This window comes from Bison bison, unplaced genomic scaffold (assembly GCF_000754665.1).
Source record: "Bison bison bison isolate TAMUID 2011002044 unplaced genomic scaffold, Bison_UMD1.0 scf7180017864487, whole genome shotgun sequence".
Classification (NCBI taxonomy): domain Eukaryota; kingdom Metazoa; phylum Chordata; class Mammalia; order Artiodactyla; family Bovidae; genus Bison; species Bison bison.
The window spans coordinates 11223877-11230277 of NW_011495047.1; the positions used below are offsets into that span (position 1 = coordinate 11223877).

Sequence of the window (6401 nt, forward strand, 5' to 3'; positions counted from 1 at the left end):
GCATTCTCTGAACATCTCTTTTTCCTTTTGCATGCAAAATGAGTTTTCCCAACATCCATGTTTTTTCAGCTCAAGAAAATATTTTTTAAATTATTTAAAAATCAGTTCAAGAGGAAAATTTTCATATAGTCATCCTCTAGTTTTTTTTTTACACAAAATTTGGACTCATTTATGATTTATACAAACTCTATTCAATTATATCCCCAGTATTCCTTTACTGCTTACTTCAACAGACTCCCGCCACCATAAAAGAAAATGTTTGTGACTTAAAAAAAAAACACAAGCAGGTGATCTGTGTATAACTGGTCAATTGCCAATGGTGAGGATAAATAATGTACACCCAAGGAGATTCTTAGGTAGTTATTATCATCATTACATCTTGCTTCAGAACTGTCTTCGTTGTTGTTGTATTGCTACCACAATGGAAGGGGCCAAAAAACTTGGCATGAGGAGCAGGAGCTCACATGATCCAGAGGGCTTGGGCAGGCATGAGAAATGGTCCAGAAAAGAAGTTCCAGTTCTTCCTGGTCCTCCCTCCAACCATCTTAGCTGCACATCTACTGAAGTTCCCATCAAACATTTGGTCCAACCCACATATCCATCTGCCTTGGATAGGATTGCGTTTTGTGTCCATGTCTAGCTTTGACGCCTCTGGGTTTTGTAATTATGATCATTTTCCTTAAGAAAAATCTTGCAGGACTTCCCTGGTGGTCCAGTGGCTAAGACTCTGGGCTCCTACTGAAGGGGGTCTGGGTTTGATCCCTGGTCAGGGAACTAGACCCCTCATGCTGCAAGTAAGCGTTCACATGCCACAACTAAAAAAGATCCCACATGCCACAATTAAGACCCAGATAAACAAATAAATAAGCAAACTTTTTTTTTTTTTAAGAAAAAGAAAAATCTTGATAGTAACTTACAAATGTTTTTGCACAGGCTGAGAACTTGGATTTAATTTTAATACATATTGATTTGTTCCTAAATAGGATTTTATTGAGCCTCTTTGGTTTGAAATTCACCCCACCTCATCTGATGCATACTGGAGTAGGGATGCTTGAGAAGTGGTTATGCCTTCCATGATACAGTGGAAATGCACAGTTAGCTCCTTCTAACCATTCAGGCTTTGCCTCTGACCTTATACCCAGAGTTTTAGGTAAAACCAGTGAATGCAGAACATTCTTTGATATTTCAGGCTCTTTGATATTCAAGAGGGCACATTATCTCATAATCTGCTAGTTTGTTATAGGCATCAGTTTCATCTCATAAATTGAATTTTCAATCTGGTCTCATTGACCATGTTTGTTAAAAGATCGTATTTATTTTTCTTAAAATTAATCTTTTGCTGTCATTGTTGATCAGTGACACAAAAGATGCATTTTCTGTCCTACGAAGTGTCTATTTGTGTAATAATGTACATGTAAGAACCAAATTGCCACATCATATAAGCTCTTGCTATTAAATACTCTGTCTGCTTAATGGGAAGCCTTGTCCCACAGATGCACTCTCAGTGTGGTCCTTGGATATAAAGACCAGTCATGATATGTGAAATCAGACTTTTTCTTCCTCCAGAATGTGTCCTACTGTAAAATATCGGAGGTAGTTTATAAATCAATCAGGGCAGACTTATAAAGATTGTTAGTTTTAAAGTCATTTGTATTTATGTAAATTAGTATATCTGTTCACTCACCATTACTCTGGGTGAAAATGCATATTTTTCTGTTAGCTGTTATTTTTCACTTAAAAAAGATTGCCTAAATCACCACTTTTCTTTCTGTTGGCTTCAGTACAACACAGAAATGAACTTTTGTATATTCCTTCTCAGGCATATTTACCAATATATATCCTACCTCACATGTATACTGGAATGTATATATATCCCCTTCATGGGCTTTACTCATAGCTCAGTTGGTAAAGAATCTGCCTGCAATGCAGGAGACCCCAGTTGGATTCCTGGGTTGGGAAAATCCCCTGGAGAAGGGATAGGCTACCCACTCCAGTATTCTTGGGCTTTCCTTGTGGCTCAGCTGGTAAAGAATCCACCTGCAATGTGGGGGATCTGGGTTCGATCCCTGGGTTGGGAAGACCCCTGGAGAAGGGATAGGCTACCTACTCCAGTACTCTGGTCTGAAGAATTCCACAGACTGTGTAGTCCATGGGGTCCCAAAGAGTTGGACATGACTGAGCGACTTTCACTTTCACATGCCACCTCATATAGTTTTCTTACAATGTGGCTGTCCCTCTTTTGAGTCAGACTGGGGAGGTCATGACTACATCAACCAACAGAGGAAATCATGCTGTGTGCTAAGTCGTGTCCAGCTCTTTGCGAACCCATGGACTGTAGCCCACCAGGTCCTCTGTTCATGGACTTTTCCAGGCAAGAATACTTGAGTGGGTTGCCATTTCCTCCTCCAGGGACTCTTCCCAGCCCTGGGATCAAACCTGCATCTTTTGAGTCTCCTTCATTGACAAACATAGGAGAGATACTATGTAAGTTCCAGATAGATCATAAAAGTTTCAGCCTTATTCTCATTCTCCCACCCTCTCCCTCTCTCCATCTGCTTTTCTCTTTCTCTAAAAGTGCTAACTCTGGATGATGCCAACCCTGGGCTATGAGGAAGCTCAATCTAGTCTCTGAGGGAAGCCCCCCTGGAGAGGTCCTCACAAAGAGTCTCTGAGACTCCCAGCCAGGGATCATCATCAACAGCTAGACGAGTGAGTGAAGGAGCCTTCAGATGACTGCCTAATTTCTATCCCCAGTTTCAAGTCTTCCATCTGAGGACTCAGTCACCTGAAATAATGGACTCATGGAAGTGCATTTACTTTAACCTTAATTATGGAAATAACTTTATCTGAAATAAAGATTTTTTTTTTAAACTTAAAGCTGCTTTAGACATTGTGAGGCAGAGACAAATCTTGCTCACTCTACCCTTTCTGAACTTCTGACCCATGAAATCCATGGGTAAAACAAATGGCTACTTTCTGCCACGAAGGGTGACTTGTTACACATCCATAGAACGAGAAACACTGTCTTTTTTCTCTTCACATCTTTTCCTGGTTCTCTAAGATTAGTACAGAATGGAGCTGGGGATGTCAAAGAAGATGTGATAACGAGGTTTACTGGTAGAGATACATGTGATACTCTTGCTTTTCCTTTCCTGTTTCCTCTCCTTTTTTTTTTTTTCATATACCAATATTTAACAAACTGATTTCTGGAGCCACGCTGCTTGTATTAGAATCCTGGTCTTTCCCTTTATTAATTGTATGACCATAGAAAGTTATTTAACCCTCTTGGGCCTCAACTTTATCATCTGTAAAGTAGGACTAATAATTACACCTCTCAAAGAGGGTTGCTGGGAGATGGTCAAATGAGCTAATACATGTGAAGAGCTTAGAATAGGGCCTGGTACACAGGAAGGGTTCATTAAAATATAAAATATTACCTTTTTACCTTTAAGGAACTTCATTTTACTTTTATGATTTATGTTTAGTACATAAACATATTTAAATATAAATAATGGAAATTTTTAACATACAGAATCCAAATACCCAATAAACTTATTTCATTTCTCCATATTTTCTTGAAGACCCCATCTACTCATAAACATAATTTTCAAAGTCATAATCATTGCAAAGATACAGAAGGTCAGAAGTAATTACTTAGAGTATTCTCTGTGAGATTAATTATTGTGAGCCAGGCAGCTACCCCAAGAGGTAGGAATATTCCTGTCTTATAAATGAGGAAACTACCATTCATTTTATCAACAGAATATTATTCAGATACCAAAATAATAAGACAGGAAACTGAGTAACATTATGTGAACAATATACTGTGAAGTGAAAAAAAGTAGGCTATAGGACTGCACTAGAGACAGACTACCAAGAAAAACTATGTGTAGTATATTCAATTAGCGAAAAAGACAATCTTAAAATTATAGCTTGGAACTGGAAACCATAAAAAAGTGACCTGGATTTTTTGAAAGAAACTGAATAAACAGTTGCAGAGTTGAAAAATATAATAATAAAAATAAGATCTCAGCAGGGAGGTGTAATAGCACTTAAAGAGAGACTTGGAGAATTGGAAGATGAGTCAAAAATATTAAAAATGAGTCGGGTGTAGAGCACGTGTGCAGAGGTGTCCAGAGCCAGTGGGGTGAGGACCATGTTGCTTCCAAACATCCTACTCACTGGTACACCAGGGGTTGGAAAAACTACATTAGGCAAATAACTTGCATCAAGATCAGGACTGAAATACATTAATGTGTGTGATTTAGCTTGAAAAGTTTGACCACCAAATATCAAGGAGTCTGGCAAGATGGCTTCTCCCAAGAGCATGCCAAAAGATGCACAGATGATGGCACAAATCCTGAAGGGTATGGGGATTACAGAATTCATGAACCAAGAATTATAAATCAGATGTTGGAGGTTGCTTTCTGGTATGTGACCACAATTCTAGACGATGCAAAAATTTATTCAATCATGCTAAGAAAGCTACTGTTGATGCAGATGATGTGCAAATGGCAATCCAGTGTCCTGCTGACCAGTCTGTTACCTCTCCTCCCCCAAGAGATTTTTTTATTAGATATTGCAAGGCAAAGAAATCAAACCCCTTTGCCATGGATCAAGCCATATTCAGGTCCTAGATTGCTACCTGATAGGTTTTGCTTGACTGCTCCAAATTATAGACTTAAGTCTTTACAAAAAAGGCATCTACTTCTATAGGAAGAATGAGAGTTCCACAGTTAAGTGTTGGTTCAGTTACTAGCAGACCAAATACTCCCATGCTTGGCACACCAACCCCACAAGCCATGTCCATTTCAACTAAAGTAGGGACTCCAGTGTCCCTCACAGGGCAAAGATTCACAGTACAGATGCCCACTTCACAATCCCCAGCTGTAAAGGCATCAATTCCTGCAACATCAGTAGTTCAGAATGTTCTAATTAATCCATCATTAATTGGGTCCAAAAATATTCTTATTACCACTAACATGGTGTCATCACAAAATACTGCTAATGAAGCATCAAATGCATTGAAAAGAAAATGTGAAGATGATGATGACGATGACTATGATAATTGTAACCTAGCCTTGAAGCATGTACACATGTATACTTGGTTCTGAATCTGTTGTACTGAGATTAAACATGCATGCTAGATGTTTCATGTTGTGTTCTTGAAAAATAGTATTTAGTGAGTAAACATGCTTACCATACTTTTCAATTGAGCTGTCATGTTGGATTTTCTTTAATAGGATTAGTAAAGGTTTCTCATCAGCCTTTAAGTGTAAAAAATAGAGTTGCAATTCATGCACTTAAAAAAAATATTAAAAATGAATCCTGGAGAAACCAACAAATCCTTAGAAAATGCCGACGTGAAGATAAAAGGTATAGAGAATGTAACAGAATTCTAAGATGCTTCATTGGATCCAAGAAGAAAAAGTAAAAGGCAAAGGAGCAATATTTGAAGAATTATGGGTGAGAATTTGCTAGAACTGATGAACACCACCAAGTCAAGGAGCATACTGAGTCAAAAACTGGATGAATAAAGGAAATTCACACCTGGGTGCATTAGAGGGCACCTTTAGAAAACCAAAGACAAAAAATTGTAAAATCAACCAGAAAGAAAAAAGAAAGCCTTCAAATGAGCTGTAATTAGACTGACAGCTGACTTCTCAACAACACTGATGGAAGCCAGAAACCAGTCTTTGGTGTGCTGAAAGCAGTAAATAAATGATGACTGCTATAATTTTGCACCAGGAAAAATGTCCTTCAGGAATGGCATTTTCTTTCAAACACTTAGTTCACCACTAATCAATCACAGCAAAGGATTTTCTAAAAGGTGTATATAGGTAGAAGAAAATAACCCCAAATCTCATACTGAAGCATCTAGATAGTCTTTAAGTCTTAAATATAGTTTTAAAATCTGACTTTTGATTTTGTTAAGAAGGAAGAATTTTCACTATCTACTATTTTTGTTCCTTGGAATTGTATTCATGATTTTAAAAGTCAACATAGAAAGTGTTTCTTTTAGTACACTCTGTACGTTAATATAGCTAGACTAAAAGAAAGTTAACCCCAAAGTTGTTGTGGTTCAGTTCTGTTCAGTTCAGTTGTTCAGTTGTGTCTGACTCTTTGCAGCCCCATGGACTGCAGCACACCAGGCCTCCCTGTCCATCACCAGCTCCAGGAGTTTACTCAAACTCATGTCCATTCAGTCGGTAATGCCATCCAACCATCTCATCCTCTGTCACCCCCTTCTCCTCCCACCTTCAATCTTTCCCAGCGTCAGGGTCTTTTCCAGTGAGTTAGCTCTTCGCATCAGGTGGCCAAAGTATTGGAGTTTCAGCTTCAGCATCAGTCCTTCCAATGAACATCAGGACTGATTTCCTTTAGGATGGACTGGTTGGATC

General features: G+C 38.5%; 1 pseudogene; it reads left to right on the forward strand.

The window, feature by feature from the left end:
* Positions 1–5114, forward strand: part of LOC105005309 — a 43685-nt pseudogene extending 38571 nt beyond the window's left edge.
* The last annotated feature ends 1287 nt before the right edge of the window (positions 5115–6401 follow it).